Here is a 21,980-nt window from a genome sequence, read left to right as displayed (position 1 = left end):
AAAAGAAAGAAAAGAAAGGAAAGAAAGAAAGAAAGAAAGAAAAAGAAAGAAAGAAAGAAGAAAAGAAAGAAAGAAAAGAAAGAAAAAGCTATAAATGTTTGTAGCTCCATCTTCTGGTCATGTAACATGATAGAATTGAAATGTGACAATCCTAAAAGCTGAAGTGTTTCCACAGGAACTGTGTTAAATGCATTATCTAATTTAACCCAGGTTAGCCTGCCAAATAAACGACAAACTCTTGAACTCAGAAATTAAAGCTCTTCAAGGTCTGGCTTGAACCTCATGTTTTACCAAGCATGTACTAGAGCCTACCAGGTAAACAGCATTGGGTTGACCTCCATGGGAAGTCCAAAGCCATCAGCCCTGGCAGCTGCTTTCAAAGAGCAACTCTTTAATTCACATGTCACCTAAAATACATTAATTATTTTCTATTTAGTATAAACTACAGAAATACATGGAATAATGCTTCTCTCAAATTAAGACTTGACAGAAATAGCTAAATTTTTCTTTGTTTGGAACCCAGTGACAGTCCTCTCTTCCTCCCAGAAGTAATCATAGTTATAGATTTGTGGACCCTTCTGATAGGATTTAAGCTGCGATATACATATAAATATATACTTAGAAGATGTTTGGTACTTCTATTTATGTGTTTTACACAAATAGTAGACTACTGTACCACTGTATGCATTTGCTTTTTACCCTTAGCAATACATCTTGGGGATTTACCCAAGATATTAATATATATCTACTTTATTCTTTTTAACAGTGACATAGTATTTCATAATATTGAGCCTGTCTCCTTTTCAGGCTTGTTTGCAGAAGTACTAACAATGCTGCATTAAACATTCTTGTGTACGTGGGTGTTTCTCTAGGAGAGATACTGAGAAGTGGGATTGCTGAGCCATAGAGTATGTATATTTTGGTTTCATAGATACTGATTATTGCCCTCTGAAGTGCCAATTGTAATGAAGTCTGCTTTTTCCATATTTCCTTGTCTGCATATTTGTCAACACTTGAAATAATCAAACTTTTAATTTTTTGGTCAATCTGATAGCTAAGAACTGGTATTTTATTGTTGTTTTTACTTATATTTTCCTGGCTGCTCATTCTTTTATATTTACTAACCATTTCTTCTTTTTAAATGGGAATTACCACTTATTCTTTATGTTCATAGCCTTAATCTATTTTTATTGGGTTGTTTTTGTTTATGTTTAATATTTAGGAATTTTTCATACATTCAGGATATTATTTTGACATATATATGAAAAATACTTTTTCTGGATTATTGCTCCTTTTAAAAATTTTGCCAAGGGTATTATTTATGATACATATAAATTTTTTACTTACCAGTCTCATTTATCAGTCTTTTTCTGATGTATATTCCTTATATATTCTCATATATGTATATACTTATATTTTTGAATGTATTGTAGTAGGTGTGGTCAGGGCTTCAACCATATCCCATGGGCCTTACCACTTATGTACAGCTGCCTCAACTATTTGTGCAAACACTCAAAATTTTTTCTTCTAGTCTGTTGGTATTTTAAAACTTTGCCTATGTTATCTTTTATTATGGAAAAATTTTTCGTGGAACAGTGGGTTCACAGTATATTTTTCAGTTTCTCTTCTGTACCTAGTACAGTATTAGACATTATGATATGAGAAGAAATATATGAGGCACTTGCATCTTAGACAGTAATTCACATTTAAAAGAACAAATGGAAAGAGGAAACTTTTACAAAGCAAGTTGTCAGAGCAGAAAATTTATTAGAAAAATTGTTTATTAAATTTCTGAAGGCATAGAGGAATGATAAGAATGTGGTGTTGGTTAACCACTAAAACTTCCAGAAGTGGATGCAAGCTGAATCAAAATGAAGATGTGATGGGTGATATTTGGCAGACAGTAGTGGGCAGAGACTTTTGGTGGATATGAAAAAATTGTGCAGGGTCAGGAATTAGCATATTATATCCATGGGGGATGCACAGTGGATGGGCTTTGCAGAAGGAAAGGCTCTATTAGGGACTTTTACTCTGGTGCAGGGTCAGGGAAGCTCTAGGCAAACTGGGATGGAGGTGAAGTTGGACTTGGGAGATCTACTGGACTAGTTATTCATCAACTCTTTTCTTCCTGGCGCTTCCCTACCCACTTACCCCTTACCTCACATAGTCATCATGTGTCTCATTGCCAGCTCTCACTTAGGGACATGCTCATTCAGGTGTAGATGATGATGATTTAAGATTTGGAAAGGCAAAGCAATTGGAGGGTGGGGTGAGGAGGAGAGGAAAGGGTTTTCTAGTTAAGATACAGATATAGCAAAAGCACAGGTATGAAGGTTTATGGACAGCTTAGAGAAAAGACAGTGGTTTCATTTGGCTAGTGCAGTAGGATTCCTAATGTTTTTAAGTATGAAAATCTCTTGTTAATGAGAAAAAATCAGTAGGCCCTACATAATAGTAACTGCATTTTTAGTACCTTTAGACTGAGAAAGTTTATGATTATAAAATATACTTTAAATTAATAATTGTTTCTAAATATATGAAATTTATTTCATTTACAGACAATAATTGGAGGCATGTGGATTCACAGACCCCTTTACATTGCTCCAGCATCTCCCAGGTCTTTGGCCCATATGTTGGGTTCCACTGGGCCAGCATAGAGTTTCTGTAGGAAGAATCATTCTGTGAGAGATTTATTCATTCATTCAACATATATTTATTGAAAATCTATTACGTGCAAGGTGTTTTTTAGATTCTTGGAACAGCTATAAAAGAAACAAAGACCCTCCTGACAGAGAGCTTATATTCTAGGGGAGAAGAGACAGACAATAAAAAAGTAATACACAAATAACTATAATATTTCAAATGATGTTAAGTTTTATGGAGAACAGAGAGTGCCTGGGTGGGCTGGGGCGAGAGAAGTTACTTAAATAAAGTGGAGAGAGAAGAGCTCTCTAGTGCAGTGATATTTGAATAGACATTTGAATGAGTCAGAGAGAGCCATCCAGGTCTCAGGGGAAGAGTGCTCAGGTTGAGGGAAATGCTATTGCAAATCTCCAGATGTGGGGCATGTTTGCTCTCCTTGAGTAACAGCAAGAAGACAGATGTGGCTAGAGTAGGGTTAGAGAGATGGAAGATGAGGTAATAGAGGTGGTAGGTAGCCAGGCATATCATATAGGATCTTGCAGGCCATTGTTAGGGCTTCAACTTTTACCCTAAGTGAGGTAGAAAGAAGTTATTGCAGAACTTTTTTTTTTTCTTTTTATTCTTTATTTTTTGTTTTGTTGTTGCAGAACTTTAATTAGGATGGTGACATGATCTGACTTATGTTTTAAGAGTGTCACTATGGCTGTTTATGAAATTGATTATTAGGTTAAAGTTTGAAGCAGGAGATCAATTGTAGTAACCTGGGCTAGAAATTTGTCAAATGCTTCTGATCGGTTAGATAAGATAAAGATGGAACTGCCCTTTGGATTTGGCAGTGGAGAGGTTAATAAGGAGTATATACTTAGTGTGGTAGGTCATATAAGGAGGTGATATCATCAGTGTACTTTATGAAAAAACTATCTATTGATAGCAGTAGGTGGGAAGAATTAGATTAAATGAAAAAAATCTGAGGATTTTTTAGGGAGACTTTTAGGTGCCCATTTAATTGAAAGATTATGGAGTAGCAAAGGTAGGAATGGAAAGGATGTTTCAAAGTCTGAATGGAAAGAAATAGACAATTGAACAAGTACAGGATAAGACAAAAAAGTCAAAGCTAAATTTCTTGAAATCGTGTGACTAGGAAAATTGTAGTTCCATTAACAGAGATGAGGAAGTAAAGAAAGGAAGATGATGCCTTTAATTTTGTATTGTGATGACTTTGAAGTTCTAAAAACATTAATATGTGACAAATGTGTCTTAGAATAGCAGAAATACTGAATTCATTTTTAAATATTTTGCCATGCTGTGCTGTGGTATAGCACACCCTCTTACCTCATGTTGTTATTGAAACTTCGATAAAGATGTATGATCATAGCTATGGTGTGATTAGATCTTATAAAATTAGTGTTTTGGGGAAATTGGTGTTTTGAGGTGTATTCCATGTTGAGTTAGTACAGAGTAAAGCTAAGGAAACACAAGAGATAATTTGAGAATTCAATAGAAGCAAGAAATCTGAGGAAGTGACTCAAAGTACTATAAGCTCTTTTATAATTCATGAAGATATTAGGGATGAGGTGGGAGATGCTGGCTTTCACTTCATATGCAAGATAAGGATTATTCCCATTTTAATTCATATACTATATTAAAAAATATGTGGCAATGGAACACTTGGATGACTTTATATCTGGACTGGTTAAGACGTCACCAAATCCATTGATTTTTAAAAAAGTTGTTTCAATTCAATTCAGTCCTACAATACAATGGCTTACCCGTTTGGTTTAGTTTTTTTTTTTTTGGGCGGGGGAGAAGGGGTTAATTGACTTCAAAAATAGTCTTTACTTTAAACTCAGGAGAATATTAACTTTGTGCTTTTTGAGGATAAAATGAATGAGTCTCCTTTACTTTCCATGTAAACCTGACTAGATCACAAATTCTCCAATTGACCAAGTGGTGTGGAAGTTGGAAGACAACTTCAACTATGTCCTTTCTGAGTGAAAGACAGTCATTATCTCATTGTCCAACACAAGGTAATTATGAACCAAGTTGGAATGTTTTTCAGAACTGCCATGGAATTTGTGCTCTGACTGCACAGTAATATGTGTCTGTGTGCATTTGCGTACATGCATGTGTGTGTGTGTGTGTGTGTGTGTTTTCTCTCTTAAGACTATTAATTGTCTTTGAACCTGCACACCCAGGATAAGCTATGAATGGATTGTATGCATTTACCCTGACTAATTGTAGGAGAATGAAACCTTCCCATTAGAAAGGCTGTCTCTATTTTCTAATTCTCTTTCTGCTACACAGCAAGAGGGCATTAGGATACAGAGTTGTTGGAGCTTGAAAGAGAGCCCTATGTCACACAATAAAATGAAATTTTAGTTTAAATACCAGAAAGGATATATGGCATAAATGTTTCCTTGGTTAAGAAATATATAATCTTAATATGTACTTATTATTATATAACATAATTGTATACTTAGTTGAAAATTGTTGAAGACTGTTTATAAAATAGTATGTACCTCAAACAAGTAGCATCAATTGAGCTAAATTTTTAAGGTTATGAATTTATTGTTTAAATTTTCTATGAAATTCAGGTTATTATTGCTATTTTCAACTGGAAAAGAATAAAATAAATTTTCTTTTTTCAAGTTGTAGAGAGTTTCACATCACTGCACATAGAATCTTTAACTTCATATTAAAGTATAAAGATCTTCGGACACTTACCAAAGATATCATGTTTTTATCATTACCCTAACTTACTACAGAAAAAAAAAAAGCATATTGTTCTAATAATAAGAAACTTTAGGTGTTTGCTTTGTAGATGTGATTTACAGATTTAAGTTGCTTTAGGATTTATATTTGACCTAATGTGTATTCATAACTATTTTAGTTGTGGCAACATGGCTTTCATTTTGCATACCTAATAAGGGTAACTGATGAGTCAGACTAATGATATTATTTAAGCTTCTCCAGCATCTTTCATCTGCAGCTTACTAAATACTTTATAAACATTAATTAAACATCAACACACCTTGGAGGAAAGTAAGTGTTATTATCCCTTTATGGGGAAACAGATATAGAGAGCCTAGGTGAGGTAAATATTAAATATATAGAACTGAGTTCTTCTATAGGATAATGTGCCAATAACGCTTCTTCCTGGGTATACAGAGAGAAGCATAGGTGTAATTACTACAAAATAGCCAAAGTTTATTGGGGAATGTGAGTTTCAGGAGGCCCAAGAACCCTTTGTGAAATTGATTTTGGAGATTAATTTTTAAACGGAAGCTTCTAGTTAGAATAGTGTTTATCACCCAGTACCCAAACTTACCTTTTTCATGATGAAGTGGAAAATCAGGTCAGGATTACTGCAACATGCTTGAACTTAACTCAAATAGAATCATGTGATCTGGGTATTCTAGCACAGCCCTGATTTCAAATAAACTAATCTGCTTCTCCCATAACTGAATTCAAACTGTCCTTATTGTGTGACCTAATTTTTAGTTTGAGAACCAAATTACCATAACTATTATGGCTAGTTTAAAGCTTTGTTTTTATATCCCAAAATGAAATCAGTATTAAGCAATTATTAGGTAATTTGGGTGATTCAGATGGCCAGCATATCTATTGTAAATTTTATTCAATTGCTAGTAACACAATAGGAATGCAAGAAAGTTGTATTTTATTTTTTTCTTTCATAAAGGAAGGCTGAAGAGAGATACCTTAGGATGATGTGGGGCCTCTAATGTGGCATCAAGGACTCAGGCTCTTTCCCTTTTTTCTCCACCATGTATAGTAGGTGGTTTTTATCCCCAAGGATTGTTTTATGGTACAAGATGGTTCCTAGGGTTCCAGACATCACAAACATTTTCCAGGCAAGAAGCAGGAAGGACAAAAAGGTGTCTGTTTTCAGGAGCTTTTTCTAAAGGCCCACTTACCATTCATCAACCATCCCTAACTATAGGAGGAGTTAGTAAATGTATTCATTTAGCTGGACACACCACTACTAGATATAAAGTCAAAGTTTTATTGATAAGAAAAAAGAGAATCGATGTTGGATAGGTGGTTAGTGGTCTTGCTATAGCAAGAAACTGAAATTAAAACCAAAACAAAGTCCTTTTTGACAATGAATTATATGGTTTGGCCTTTTGTCTTGCTCATACCAACTGAACAACTGACACATTTCCATTGCGTGTCGTGATCTGGAGGTACCACCTATGGGTGTGTATGTGTGGCCCTGGCAAGAAAATAACCAAACCAACAAGTGCATCAGCAAAAATGTTTGGAAGTGTTCTTGGTGCATTCCTCCCCACCCTGTCTTTGTTGATGAGCTTAAGTCTAGGTTCCCTGTGTGCTTACAACTCAGCTGCTCCTGATCACAATTAGGCAAAACTAGGGCAGTGTAAATCCCCTCTTCAATGTTCAATTACAACAATCTGGAATACAGAGCCACTTTCCTTTTGTGCAACGTTCCATAGTGTTCTTTCTACGACTGTGTGTGTGTGTCTGTGTGCCAGCCCGAGGTCTATGTATTTTGCACTCTCCAGACACTGATTGAGAGGGGTTCAAAAGCATAAGTGGTAGGTAACTTGCTTGAAAGGAATATTTTACTTAAAATTCTGATCTCAAAAGAATGTGAATATCCAGTGGTGATTTCATTTACGCAATACAGCATTATCAACTATGGTATTCATACTATAAATTAGATTCTCAGAACTTATTCATCTCATAACTGAAAGTTTGTAACCTTTTACCAACTTCTTCCCATTTTTCCCATCTCCCCCAGCCCCTGGCAACCAATATCCTACTCTTTGTTTCTATGATTTAACTTTTTTTGTGTGCATTCCACATGTAAGTGATATCACCCAGATATGTCTTTCTCTGCCTGGCTTATTTCACTTAGTATAATGCCATCAGAGTTCATTCTTGTCACAAATGGCAGGATTTCCTTCTTTTTCATGACTGAATATTTCTATACACAAATACGTGTGCTGTATCTGATTTATCCATTTATCCATTGGTGGACTCTTAGGATGTTCCCATATCTTGGCTATTGAGAATAATGCTGCAGTAAACAGGAGAGTGCAGATATCTCTTTTTATTTCCTTTGGATATATACTCATAAGATTGCTGGATCATATGGTAGTTCTATATTTATTTTTCTGAGGAAACTCCAAATTGTTTTCCATAGTGGCTGCACCATTTTATATTCTTACCAACAGTGCACAAGGGTTCCCTTTTCTCCACAACCTCACAAACACTGTTATTGCTTATCGTTTTGATACTAGCCATTCTAACAGGTGTGAGGTGATATCTCACTGTGGTTTTCATTTGCATTCCCCTGATAATTAGTGATGTTGAGCATCTTTCCATGTATCTATCGGCCATATGTATGTCTTTGGAAAAATGTCTGTTCAGCTCCTCTGCCCATTTTTAAATCAGATTGTTCTTTTGGCTACTGAGTTGTGTGAATTCTTTATGTTTTAGATATTAACCCCTTATCAGATATATGATTTACAAATATTTTCTTTGATTCCAGAGGTTACCTTTTCATTCCGTTGCTGGTTTCCTTTGCTGTACAGAGACTTTTTAGTTTGCTATCATCCCATTTATTTATTTTTGCTTTTGTTGCACTTGCTTTTGGTGTCAAATCCAAAAAATAAAATCATGTCAAGGAGATTACCCGCTGTGTTTTCTTTTAGCAGTTTTGCATTTTCAAGCCTTAAATTCAAGCCCTTAATCCATTCGGAGTTGATTTTTCTGTATGTTATAAAATAGTGATCCAGTTTCATTCTTTTTTATGTAAATGTCCAGTTTTCCCAACATCATTTATTGAAGAGAGACTGTCCTTTCCCCATTGAGTATTCTTGACTCCTTTGTCAAGTACTGATTGGACTGTATATGCAGGGATTTATTTCTTGGCTCTTTGTTTTGTTCTCTTGATCTATGTGTCTGCTTCTATGCCAATGCCATACTATTTTGATTACTGTAACTTTGTAGTATAGTTTAAAATTAGTAAGTGTGATGCCTCCAGTTTTGTTCTTTCTCAGGATTGCTTTGCCTATTTGTGATCTTTTGTACTTCAGTACAAATTTTAAGATTGTTTGTTCTATCTCTGTGAAAAATTCCATTGGAATTTTGATAGGGATTGCATTGAATCTGTAGATCGCTTGGATAGTAAGGACATTCTAACAATATCTATTCTTCAAATCCATGAACATGAAATAGTTTTCTATTTGTTTTCATCTTCATTGATTTCTCTCATTAATGTTTTACAGATTTCAGTGTACAGATCTTTTACCGCTGTGGTTAAGTTTATTCTTAAGTATTTTATTTTATTTTTTGTGCAAAGGTAAATGGGATTATTTTTAAAATTTTTCTCTCTGGTAGTTTGTTATTGGAACACAATAATTTTTGAATGTTATTTTGTATCCTGCAACTTTACTGAATTTGTTCTAACAAAATAACAGATGTCTTAACAGGTATGAGGTGATATCACATTCTTATTTAATTTCCCTAATGATTAGTGATGTTGAACACCTTTTCATGTACCTGTTGCCATTTTTATGTTTTCTTTGGAAAAATGTTTATTCGAGTCCTTTGTCAATTTTTAAATTGGGTTATTTGTATTTTTTTTATACTGTTTAGTTGATCGAACCAGTTGTGATTCTTTGTGCATGCATGTAAGTAATCTTTAAAAAGTAAGCGATCAATTCCATATTTGATCTAAACATATGGTTAGGTGGACTTGGATTTAAGATGAGTAGTAGTTTAGAGATACATTCTGAAATAATGGATATTGAAGAGCTTTACAAATATTAAGGGCTTTGTTATTTTACTTTGAATGCTGCTGGATGTTCCACAGCTTCGTCTACATAGATACACAGATAAGGGGCTGAAGAAAGTTAGAGGTTTATTTCTAGGGCAAATGGGCAGTTAAGTTTGGTTAAGAATGATATTTGGAGATTAGAGAGTTCCTCTACTAGCCCAAATATACTTATACAACAACAAATAGTATGATGTATCCTGCATGTTTGTGGTGGTCACTTGTAGTTCAGAAAGTCACCTAGATTTAATTCTAAACTTTAATATGGCAGTGTTGTTGATGGGTAGCTCTCACTAAAACTTTTTATTATTTGTTTACTTAATGTAAATTTGGAGTTCGTGGATTCTTATTTGAATGCATCTCTTCCCCTTTGTATCTGTATTTGTGGACTTCCATATTCTTTCTGTCCAGAAGCCACAACCAGTCAATTTTCAGAGCGCTCAGTTTGTTGAAGTTGTAAGAGTCTCCAAAAGTCATGCCTTTGTTATTACTTCCTTGGTTTAGAACATAATTAGAGTTACGCAGATGGAGATAAAAATATGGCTCCCAGGACTATACCTAGAAAAAGGCAGCCTTTCTCCTGGCTGTATGCAGGCCTTGTTCTGCAGAGGCATTCTCTTTTACCTAAGCTGACATAGTTTATTATCCAAATCAAGACACTTGTGAGAGTTAAAGGGGCACTAATAGGGGCTGGAATGTCAGGACTGAGCAAACAGATATAAAGTCACTAATTTTTATCTTATGAGAGCAGTCAAAGCAGAGAGCACTGCCTTTCCAGGCAGGCCAGTCCCAAAGAGGAAGCTTAGCACGCTCAGTTTCTTCTCCCTAACACACTTAAAAGATAGAGCAGTTTTTCATCCCCCAGGGAGAAGGGAGGGTTGTCCCAGGAAGCCAGGGATGCTCGCGGAAAATTGTTCTCATGGCATCTATAGAGGAAAAGAGGTTTTCCCTTCAGGCCTGTCCCGAATATTTGCACAGTCGGAGGAGGGCCAGAGTGGGGCGCTCTAAGCACAGGGCCAGAGGAGCCGTGCGCAGAGCTGATCCTGAGGGTCATCACTTCTGGATTTCGCATTCAGTAGTGACTGGTAGTTTGAAATTGGCCATGATGGGAATATTTACACTGGGAATTGTCAAGCTACAAATCATGGCCTTTCCCCCCTCTCCTCAGGCAGAGCTGGTTGTTAAAAATTTATCAGCACATCACTTGGCCCTGGCCTGGAGTTTTATTTCCCCTGAGTTGATGGTTTATACTTCCATCAGCTAGCAGAGATGTTCGTGATTGGTGATTAAAGGCACATTTGTCGTTGCCATGCAAAAACCCCCCAGTCTCTGCACCTTCTATGTGCCTCTCGGGGATCCGCTCCATCGGGCCTGCTCCCCGTGACCTAAATAGCTGCAGTGCAGTCCGTGCTGAGTCCCCTGACCTGGAATTGCTGGGCCGCCGGAGGATGGGTCTTCCGTCTGGTGTTAAGACTGGCCATTCAGTGCAGGCCTCTGCAATCCCTTGCCAAGTCTACCGAGATGGAAAACATAGGTGTCACTTTGATGCTTTAAGAGTGTTATAGGTAGTGACAACTGGAAGCAGGCCTGTCCACGGGGAAACTTAAATTCTTGGCAATGGTATTGTCAGTGGAGTTGTAAAGTAACCGAGTTTCATAACGTAAAAGCTCTGGATTTGGGTCTTGTTTGTGAAGATGACCACGATGGAACTTTGCAAAAGTATTTCACTGTCTGGAGCGTTGGCTTCTTTTAAAGTGGAAATAATATTTTCCAATTTTAAAGTTTTGAAGACAAATGAAATAGCATGTAAAAATGAGTTATAAATCTTAAAAAGCTATGTTAATATAAAGCGTAAACATTATAAGGATCCTGAGTGCGTATTTTGTGGCAAAAATAGAGATTAGTAGTTCTGACAGTTATTAACTAGTTATTTGCAGGACAGGAAGCAGACAGAGCTGGATTATCCACAAGGCGATGAAGCATGTGCTTAGCCATCTAGCAAAGGAGTATTAACTTATTTTTTGGAGGAAAAACAAATTTGATATGTCTTCTCTAATCCACTCATCCCAAGTAAATTAATTATCACTGAAAAAATAGAAATTTGTTAAATTTCTTTATGTTTATTTTACAGTTTAATGTTTTAGAATTATAATTTTGAAGGTGGTAAAAGTATTGCATTCTTAAAGAATGTTTAGAATCTCTAAAAAGCCCATTAATTTGGCCACCATTAAATAATTTCTACTTAGATTCTTGCACCTTTCAGTGTCTTAAAAGGAGTAAGATTAAGAAAACCTTTAGAGGCACATTTTGTGTCACACACGTCATACAGAACACAAAGGCTGTACTTTTCCAGCAACATTACAGGTAGATCTCAGGTATAAAATTACTTTAGTATGGTTTTTTGTAAAACACAAAATAAATCATTTTTAATATTGAATTTTAATGTAAAAAACCCCCAAAAACTTAAACTTTGAATCTTTTAGGTTTGAGGGCTGTTTTTTAAGCATGGGTTTTTCAGATGTATCTTGGTCTCCCTCTACTGATGGCTGAGACAAACTGAACCAATATCTGGGGCATAGAGCTCATTTCTTTGAATCAAAAATAGGATTTTGAACATCTAAGCCTCAATTTAAAGGGTCGGAAAGCACATGATTAATCTCAGGTTTTGACATTTCTTAGATACTTAGGTTAATTTGCATTTGTTGTTTCTATAGTTTGGGTATTTTTGTTGTAATTACTTCGACATTTTATGTGTTTATTTTTGGCGGTAGTGGGCTGTGTGTGCGTGTGCGTGGATTTTTTTTCCACAAAAAACAGAGCCCTCCTATGTCCAGCCTATAGATTTCAAGTTTTTGGCCAAAACTGAGATTACTCTGATGAGGTGTTTTTTATTTTTGTTTATGTTTTTTTGTAGAAATTAATCCATTGCAGAAAAAATTAAAGTCGAATCTGATCAAACCTCTACCAATTTAAATCCAAATCCCAATTGACAGGGCATTCATAGGATGGAAGAACATGTTGGAATACATTCAAGAGTATAATCAGTTAAACTCAGACTGTGTGAAATTCTACAGGGCATAAAAGCATGATTCAGTTGCAAGAGGAAAGAAAAAAAGAGAGATAAAACTGAAACCTGAAAATTAAAAGACACTTAAAAGACTACAATCATTTACCATATCTGGCCCTTATTTGCATATTAATTTTTAAAAATGATGAATAAATTTTTAAGATTTATGAGGCAATTAAATAGTTAACACTATATTTTTGATATCATTAAGAAATTATTTTTAGGGGTGATAATGGTATTTTAGTTGTGTTTAAAGACAAATTATTATCTTTTAGAGATTTACACTAAAATACTTATAAGTGAAACAATATGACTTCTGAGATTTGCTGTAAATAGTCAGGGGAAAGGGATGGACAGGGCAAAATTGGCCATAGGCTTATTGTTGTTGGCACCGATGGATACCTTGGAATTCATTATACCATTTTATTTACTTTTAAGTGTATGTGAAATTCTCTGTAATAAAACATTAAAAATATCAATAAATTGGTTACAGTGCCATTAGTAACATCTATGTAAATGAATACAGGCTGTCTTTACTGTATCATTAAACACTATAATTTTATGGACTGCTCAAACAATTTTCTTTACCTTCCGTAAACCAAGCCAAGCTCATTTTGAACTTCATTCTGTATTGGAGGTACATCTCGAAGTGGTTAGAACGTCCCTGAGAAGTCTGGGTCAGACCAAAGTGAGCCTTGATTTGTTGAACAACTAAGAAATTGAGTTAGTTTTACTTGGACTTGAATTGTAATCGATATCAAAGGGGAATTTAGACTAAAAGTCAAAGCTTCTTAGGAAAGAAACCGTGGAGTAAGTTTTTAAATTACTCAATTCCTTGAAATAGAGTCAAGATTAATTTAAGGATAAGTGAGCAAACATTTCATAGTTATTGATGCCTGAAATGCGTCAGGCAATTTAGAGTATTTACAGGTTGGAGAAGTGACATAGAATAAACCTTTGACTGACCCCGATATTCACATTCCCTTCACCGCCGACGTGGAAAGTCATTCCTCTATTTATTCCAAAGCTGAGTCTTGCTTTCCTATCTGTGTCTACATGGATTCTTGTTCTGAACACACTGTCCATGCAGACCTGGGATGCTGCTACCCTGTTAGGCTTCCATAATTGCCATCTTCTAATGTGATAATGTTCCTTCTTCTTACCCACATACACAAAAAATTGGACCTTCCTGAACTCTGATGTCAGTCTGAAATAAATCATTTGCAGATTTTAAGTTAAATTGTTTCCCCTTGGGAACCTCAAGACAAGCCCAGACCACTTTCCACATACCTGTTTCATCATTCATTCATTCAACAAATAGCTATTGAGTGCCTAATATATTATATGTTAGGCTCAGAGTTAGGCAGTGCTGATAGAAAGGTAAGCAAGAAAAAAAAATAGACTATGGTCTTTGCCTTCATTGAGTTTGCAGACTAATGGGTTTTAATCATCCAAGATAAAACTGTAATTTGTTATACACCTTTACAAAAGAGAGAGAGATACAGGAAGGAGAGCAGTATTCAGAAAAAAATTACAACTTCTGAACCAGCCCAACGTGGCTCCCTGCCTAGATCTCCCTTGGCCTGATTCTATTTGTTTAGGGTCAGTTTATTTCCCATCGCTGGAATTGTCTTGGACTGCTACGTGACTCAGAATCCAGGAAAGACTAACTCCAAGGACCCAGAGAGAGAATATTTTTCTAATAAACTTATTTAGATATACTTCCCTAAATTCTCATTTCTTGCCAGGATTAAGCTCTTCCCAGGAAACTTAGAAAAAATTAGAATTTCAAGACAGGTAGAATGGTCAAATCTTTAAAAGTTAGAGTAAAAGGAAGAATGTGGAGGCAATTTCCAATCTTTTATAAGGAAGAATTTTTCTAACAATTTTTGCTGTCCAAGATGAAAGAAGTCACTGTGGAGAGTTGTCCTTGGAAATGTAAGCAGGCAGGATGACTATTTGTCAAGGATGTGAAAACTTCTAACAGAAGCTTTCACTGTGTGAGAATTTAAACTTTGATAGCCAAAACTCCTATTTAATTACTAACATTTGATTATTTGAACAATGAGAGCAGAGATGTTATAGGCTCTGGAAAGGAGAGGAATATATGGACAGAGATGTTTTTCCTGTGCTCTTAAAATCATATAACATACCTTCTGGTTAGATGTAAAATGGATGCAGACAAAGTTTAGGCATCAGGTTATCATATGTGTCAGTAGATGGGGCACCAGCCCTTGGTCGTGGGAGCAGTGGTGAAACCCTTTGCCATGGGTCCTACAGTCTCAGAAGAGACTTGAGCAGATTCTTCACTAAGAGCAGTTTGCATTGAAAAAGTGTAGATATCCAACGAGAGGCCTAAAGATATCTAAGGTAGTTTGAATCATCCCTTGGTCTCTTCTCAAGGAGACAGTGATGTTGCCAATCAGAGAGCTTGGCACCCAAATTTAATGTACTGTCACTACTTTGGTCTGGATCTTCCTGAAACACAAGCACCATCAACACCACCACTACTGCCACCACTGTATAAGATTATATCGGGTAGCAAACAACTGTGAAATCTTAGTGGCTTGTAACAACAAGATTTATTTTTCATGTTATACTACATGCCCACCATGGATTGGCTGAAGTTCTGCTCAATCTCTTTCCTCTGAAATCCTAGCTGATGGAATAGCCACCATCTGAAACATTGCCAGTCACCGTGTTTAAGGGAAAGAGAGAATATGGATATTGTTTATTGGCTCTTAAAATTGCTTTTTGAAATAGGGTTTTGGGCCTCTGGGTTGTGATGAAGATGGCATTTTGTTCATAGTAGCTTTGGGATCCAGGAATAACTGGATCTAGCCTTTCACTAGCAATCTTCTTTACAAGATCCTGAAAAAATAAGCATGAAGAAAAGAGTAAGAAAACATAGTATGTTTTCACTGGTATATGTCCCCCAGAGAAGAATTCAGTGAGCTGGATAAGACCCCACCAGAAACTCCTTTGCGTAAGCTATGTTAGCCTGAACAGCTTAGGACTAAAAGGGGTTAAATGTTCATTCTGCTTACTTCCACTCCATAACATGGACCTGAATCTTAGTCTTATTACTTATATCTGCCGACAAGAGTCTGAAGAGAGCACAAGATACAGGAGAAAGAACTAGAGAGCACTTGTCTCAAACCCTATTGGAGAGCTGGGATGGGCTGCATGTCCATTTTCCAAACCACATGGAGAAACAAGCCAGAGAATTCGGAGAGAGAAACAGAAGCAAGAGCCTGCCAGGGGAGAGCACGTGCGGAGGGAGACGGCCGGCCTGTCTGCAGAAGGATAAGCTCAAGGCCACACCTTAACTTCTCTTGGGTATAGGAGAAAGAGAGATAGGAGGGAGTACAAACACATATAAAACGTTCCCTTTTTAACAAGCGTGTAAAATCTCTAGCCAAGCAGGGCAGCCCATAAAACTGTATTTTCATAAACCATAGAACCAATCATTTATCAGTAGATATTTAGTACTGAAGAGAAAGTCATGAGGAAATAGGGCTTTCCTAACCTTGGGCTTCCTTCTGGGCAGGGTTGGAGTAAGGGGGAGAGTGAGCAGGGCTTAGATATAGAGATTCTTTCCTCTTAATTTAAGCCTTATTATATAGCAAGAATGACTAAATTGAAGCATGAAGTGTCAGTCTGTAGGATAAGCTGTAGGGTATCAGTTAATAATCTATTTTTGTTTCACAGTAGGAAGATACGTCACTTTAATACTTAAACTTTAAAAAGCTCTTTGTAGGTTGTCTCGTTTATGCTGATTCCCTAAAATTTTATTCTATATTTTTCAAGCACATGTAAGTATTTTTATTTTTTCTTAACAGCAGGTGAGAAGTTTATTTTTTTTATTTTACACATAGAGTGTGGCTTGGGATTGTGACTAGGTGTGAATGTCCTCTCCAGCTTCTAATTTGGTTCCTAACTGCTTCCTTTCCAGCAAGGATGCTTAACAACAACAACAAAAAATAATATAGTCCCAAAGAGTGGGTTATTTTATTTTATTTTTTTTCAGACATGGGTTTCTTAATGGCTAGTACCTCTATTTTATTCTTAATTATAGTAGAGAAGGTTTATTTAGACATCCAGACGTGAAATTGATAAAATTGCTCTGTGAAGTCATGGTAGGTGAGTTTATTTCTGAGGGTGGAGAGAAATAAGAACACTGTCTGCGGATTTGGAGTGCACTTGCTAGAATAGTTGGAGAACGCAAATTATCCTAAAGGGATGTCTTGAGAAGGAACGATGAGGGCTGTGGTCTTGTAACAGCAGTAGGCAGAGCAGTGTTAGAAGGAAGCATTTACCACGACAAGGGGCTGGCGCCAATGCCTTCCCTTCTCCCCTTCCCTTCCCCAAGCAAACTTTGATTCCCAGGTAGCCTGTGTGCATACAATACTACCCCCTCTCCTTGCCAAATAAAAGTATTCCTCCATCCTCAGGAGCTCTGTGGTGAGGTGCTGCTTGTTCAGTGTCTAGCTTTGGAGCCAGACTTTACGAGCTCAGATTCCGGCGCCACCATACACATGAGCTCGGCAGGTCACTTAATTTCAGTAGGCTTCAGTTTTCTTATTTGGAAAGTGAATATCATTTTGTCCTACTTCCTTGGGCGAGGATATTAAATGAGATAATTCATGTAAAGCATGTAACAAAGTGCTGAGAGAGTTGTAGGTGCTCAGTAATGGTATTTGTTCTTTATCTGTCCAAAATTACTGTGTGTGTGTGGGAGCGCGGGGAGGATCACATTTCTTGAGGTGACTTGATTTTTAAACAACTTGGACACACTGTAAGATCGTATTTCTTGCTTTTTAGTTCAGGAAGTATACTTAACAATATTTATTGCTTCTAAGATGAAGGCACCCCAAAACTGCAATTTAAAAAGGAATGTTATCCATGAGGGGTGTCAGAGTAAGTTATTATTTGTCCAGTTGATCTTAATCCCTTATATTGGATCAAAAAAAAAAAAAAGCACAAAAAAGCAAGTTAGAAAAGTCTCTTTATATAGTCTCTATATATTCTGGGTAGTTGCTCAAAATTCTCTTCTGTCTGGTATTTGTCTTTGCTCATTCATTTGTTCCCAATCTGGGCTTTCTTTTACATCGCCTGGATTCTAGGTCTGACTCCACTTTGAAATTTGCATCTGGCTGCTTTAGATCTGATAACCTTAAAGACAGCCTTGCGTTCTTATTGGGCCTTAGCATCCACCCATCTCCCAGATCTTCTCTTCCCTTTGGTTACGGGGTCTCCCTGATGACTGCAGGAGCATTTTGAAGTCAGGGATTCTGTTTACTCATTTTTTCTCCTCCCAATGCCTACAACACTTTCTGGTAAATAGTAGTGTTGGAATTTTAGAAGATAAATAAATGACACTTCTTGCTTTCTTTCTTAAGTTGGGAACCAATTGAGAGATGAAGAAGTGAGACGACCAGATGTCGATGGACTGCTGTTAGAATGTAAATTGCCTTTGTTCAGATTAGAAAAATGCACCTCCTTTTTTTTTCTTTTTCTTTCCTTTGCGCACATGAATTAGGAGAAAAAGCTCCTGGAAGATGATTGCGAAGAACCGCCTCTGGGTGGACAAGTTAGGAGAAAGGCGGGGGAGCTGGCTTGGTGTGCAGAAGCTGGGCTGGATTTTAGTTCCTGCTTGTCTCCAGGGCCAGTGTCTTCGTGCAGACGGCTCTGGAGATCAAAGCAGGAGAATTTTTCTTTTTTGAATAATAAAAGTTGAATTAGAGTACATTGTGTAGATAAGCCACTACAGTGAACATTCTAATAGTCTCTTATTAATTAAACTTACCCTTAAAAATAGTAGGATTCTCCTTGTAGGGATGGAACATGGCCCGCTATAGTAGAGAGTTAGCCAGGATGTGCCTTCCCTATACTGGCAGATATGAAAAACTGAGGCTTGGAAGAGCCTCTACCAAGTTTGCTCAGTCCTTTTTGCCACAGCCCACAATAATATATTTTCTTTCCCTTGGGAGGAATGAATGAGGAGGTGGGGAGGGAGGCCATGGGTATTATTGTCACAGAAGTTCTCACTCATGGAATCATGAGACCAGTGACTCAATTACTGCTTCCTGAATGAATGAATAAAATTTTAAGAAGCGGGCAGATATGCTATTTATTGTGTAAATGTAGTTAGGAAAGAACAATAGTAGAATACTCAGGAGACAAGTTTTGTGGGTTAAACTCATGTTGTGTGACTCGCTAATATAGTAGGAGTATATAAACCATACAAGGCTTGTTATTTGAATGGTTTTGTTAAAAGGTGGGGGGATTGACTACTGATAGAAGAACAGGAAAAAGATGGTTTGAAGGGCTCAAGTGTTCAGAGAGTGAGTTGGAAAGTACTTAAGATATGTTGACTTAGGTGGAGAAAGGTTAATCAACTCATTTGGAAACCATTCCAATTTGACTAGAGAGAGAGGAGATAAGGAGTTAGAGCAATGATTTCTTAACTTGGGTACATTCGAACAGACTTTATCACTAGTGGATATAAGGATAGTTAAATTTTATTCCTTGGGAGGAGAAAAAAGGGATAAGCCCATACATTCCCAAGTTGTTGCTTAGGAAGAAAAAATTTTTTCCTTTGTGGTATCAGCTAGAATGTTGTACAAAAGTGTGATGGAAGAAGTGAGAAAGCTTATTTTTGTGCCTTTTTGGGTGACTCTGTGTATTGTCTTATTTCTAGATAAATCGGTGGTTCAGCTGGGGGTTGGCTGGTCCCATTTGGCCTCCCTCACACGTCTGGTAGTTGGCTGGCTGTTGGCTAGGGTTCTCCTGTGGCCTCTTATCTTCTAGCAGGTTTACCACGGTCCTGTAAAGTGCAGCAAATGAGCACGCACCACAGGGAGTGGACAGATTTAATGCCATTTTTACCATTTACAGGATTCTAGGCTGCAATTAAGACAACAGGTTGGGGAGGAAGGAAGAAGAGGGGAAAGGGTGGGCAGTAAAGATAATCTTTGTCCACTTCACAGTTTTTACTGGGACTGCTCCTAACTTGAGCTAAGTGCCATTGTGTAGTAAAAAGAAATCTGGCAGACTCAGAAACTAAAGTTAATGCTGTAAGTTACTGGGAAAAGGAAAACTAATAGAAGAAAGGAATGTAGTTGATTAGAGGATACATATTGCAAAAATATTTTAATATGTTGCTCAAGACTCAGACTTAGATATTATTTCAACTCATTCCAACAATTCAGATCTGGTATTACCCTCTCAATATCTGGATAGGAAAACTGGGTTTGGGGGTATTACTGAATTCATAAAATTATGTGTAAGGAGCTTGAGAAAATCAGGAATCATTAAAGGTGCAACTAGACATTAATGAAAAGGTATTGTTTCTCTCGTTGTGTGGAAAACTATGTTAAGTGGAGACATCTTACAACAGTATTTTTCATCATCTGTGTCAAGAGAATAAAAGGACAATGCACGTAGCCAATATTGCTGGATTGTGCACACTGGAGCCATAATGAGACGATTAATGATCTGAGCAGAGTGTCATTTCAGAAATGGGAGGAGGTGGGGGAATGGTGTGAGTTAGCTGCTTTCTCCTCAGTGAGCTGATCTATCAAAGGACTGAATTCAGACAGCAAGTAGAACCAAGGGATGAACTTGGCTTATTCTCTCCTCATCTGGGCCTCATCTTCTCTAGGTAGCTTCAGCTCTTGAGGTCTCTGAGTCCCGACTTCCTCTCAGCAAAATATAGTCATTATTATCTGTGTCTTAGACCGTTGTATAATCTACCTTAAAATCAAGAATTAGACTTTACATCATCCTAAACTTCTATACCTCTCTTGTCTTTTATGTTCGTTCATTTGATTTGTATTTAATTGACTTAATTTTTAAGAGATGTTTTAGGTTCACAGTGAAATTGAGGCATTTCTCATATGCCCCTTGCATTCACACATGCATAGATTCCCCCATTATCAATATCCCCCACTAGAGTGGTCCGTTTGTTTGATTTTTTTAAAAAAGCTTTATTTAAAACTAAGAGAAAGGTCGAAAGAATAATAGAAAGCTCTCATATACTCTTTATCTAAATTAAACAATTTTTAATGCTTTGGCACATTTGCTTTTTCATATTCTCTCTCCCTTTCTCTATCCGTGTGTGTGTGTGTGTGTGTGTGTGTGTGTGTGTGTGTGTGTGTGTGTATAAAAACACACATACACATTTTTATGAACCATTTGAGACTAAGTTGTAATATTATTTCCTCTGATCTCTTAGTACTTTATTATGTATTTCCTAAGAAAACTGATATTCTCTTACATTACCATAGCACAGTTGTCAAGTTCAGGAAACTTAACTTGAAATAATGCTTTTATCCGGTATACAGTACATGATCCAATTTGTCAATTGTCCTAATAATGTCCTTTATAGCATTTCCCTCCCCTCCTCCCCTCCCAATACAGAATCCAGTTCAAGATTTTGTACTGCAGTCACTTTGGGTTTGTCTGGTGTTTTCTGATCGTTAGATTCAGATCATGTGTTTCTAGCTGCATGCAACATCAGTCGTTTGTTCTTCTCTGAGTACCACATCTGGTAGCACATAGTGTCCATCTGCCCCTTGTTGGTGATGTTATTTTGATCACCTTTTCAAGGTGTTCTCTGATTTTTCCACTGTATAGTTACTATTTTCTTCTTGCAATGCTAAGTAATCTATGGGGAGACAACTCTGGGACTATGCACATATCCTTCTCCTCATCAAACTTTACCCCCGGGATTTAACATCCACTGATAATTCTTGTTTGAATAAATCTTTATTATGATAGTTGCAGAGTTTTCTTTGTTTATCTCATTTCATAATTTTATCTTTCTTTTTCTACAGTTGGAACCTGGCTCCCAACAACATCATCACGTTATTCATTTTCTAATCTTATAATACCTACAAAAATAGTTTCCGAATAGTTATACCAACATCACAGTGATAAACAGACCCACTGGAAAGAGTTCTAGATTTGTCTGCGTTCTTTTATTCCCTAAGTTGTGGGTGTAATATCAAAATGGTGTGCTCAAAAGTTACCTGGATTGGTTTTCTTTTTTTCTTCCTTTCTGTGTGATATTTATTCTTACCTACCCTCAACACAGTTATTCACCTAAAATACAGTTGTATTAATTTGATTCTGTGTCTATTAAGTTTTAGGTTTTCTCTTCTCCTCTACTCTATTCTCCGAAATATAAAATCTGTAGCCTACTGTATTAGTTTGCTAGGACTGCCATAACAATACCACAGACTGGATGGCTTGAACAAAAAAATTTATTTTCTCTCAGTTCTGGAGGCTGGTCATATAAGATCAAGATGTCATCAGATTTGGTTTCTAAGGAAGCCTCTCTTCCTGATTTACAGATGTCTGCCCTCTCGTTGTGTCCTTACATGGTCTTTCCTCTGTGCTCACATACTCCTGGCATCTCTTCCTTTTCCTATAAGGACATCA

The 21,980-nt window shown here is 36.7% G+C and overlaps 1 protein-coding gene and 1 long non-coding RNA gene across 7 annotated transcripts in view; one reads left to right on the top strand and one right to left on the bottom strand.

Moving 5' to 3' along the window:
- The window catches only part of MAPK10 (mitogen-activated protein kinase 10), a 431,719-nt gene that overhangs the window by 53,859 nt on the left and 355,880 nt on the right, over window positions 1-21,980 (top strand). The gene's annotated exons all lie outside the window — the stretch shown is intronic.
- The window catches only part of LOC120588357 (uncharacterized), an 86,407-nt gene that overhangs the window by 49,417 nt on the left and 15,010 nt on the right, over window positions 1-21,980 (bottom strand). Inside the window, exon 2 of one of the 2 annotated variants that reach the window (XR_005649232.1) lies at window positions 15,097-15,404. The exons of the other annotated variant lie outside the window; for it this stretch is intronic. This is a non-coding gene — a long non-coding RNA (uncharacterized LOC120588357). Of the gene's footprint in view, window positions 1-15,096; window positions 15,405-21,980 lie in introns of those variants that run through there. 2 annotated transcript variants of the gene reach the window in all.

Source organism: Pteropus medius, unplaced genomic scaffold (genome assembly GCF_902729225.1).
Source record: "Pteropus medius unplaced genomic scaffold, Ma_sr-lr_union100, whole genome shotgun sequence".
Classification (NCBI taxonomy): Eukaryota; Metazoa; Chordata; class Mammalia; order Chiroptera; family Pteropodidae; genus Pteropus; species Pteropus medius.
This window is presented reverse-complemented; position numbering and strand designations above follow the sequence as displayed.